Consider the following 684-nt stretch of genomic DNA (forward strand, 5'->3'; position numbering starts at 1 on the left):
AAGGCAAACCCTACCTCAGCCTCAAAGCCTGTCCAGGCGACCGCCGGCCAAAAGGCAGTTCACCCAGCGGATCACCACTCTGCTGTCACACAAAAAGAAAAGCAAGTAAACTCCAAAGTGGACGATAACGTAACACAAGCCTCGTTAAAAAGAGCAGAGATAGAAATGTGGTCAGCGTGAATAAAAAAAGAAAGAGCAGAGAGTTGGAGGGCTTGAGCTAACACAGCGCGCTGGCTGTCACTCAGTAGCTGTGTGACGCTAGCAAGTTACTTAACCTCTCTGGGCTCCGACCTCCTCATCTGTACAACAGGGACAATACCTACTCCCGAGAGGTCGCTGTGGAGACTACGTGAGGTACGGAGTAAGAAAACCACCCGTCAGGCGCAAAGGCCCGTGGACGTGCACACAAAGCCCGAGGCCGCCACCGCCGCCGACCGGGAGCCGGAAACAAGCTAGCAGAGCCGCAGCCTTCCACCGCCGCCGCGGGGCGGAACCGCAGCGGCGCGGGCGTCTCAAGACGAGGCGGGCGGGCCCCGTGTGCCCGCCAGCCCGGGGCGGGCGGCCCCGACACCTCCCCGCAGGCCGAGGCCCCCCGGCGTCGGCGGGGCCTCCGGGCCGCCCGCGCCGCTCCCCGCCGCCAGGCCTCACGCCGCCGCGCAGGCCGCAGACAAAGCGCGCGGCGCC

The sequence above is a fragment of the Propithecus coquereli genome, unplaced genomic scaffold, assembly GCF_000956105.1.
Source record: "Propithecus coquereli isolate 6110/MARCELLA unplaced genomic scaffold, Pcoq_1.0 Scaffold377, whole genome shotgun sequence".
In the NCBI taxonomy this organism is placed as follows: domain Eukaryota; kingdom Metazoa; phylum Chordata; class Mammalia; order Primates; family Indriidae; genus Propithecus; species Propithecus coquereli.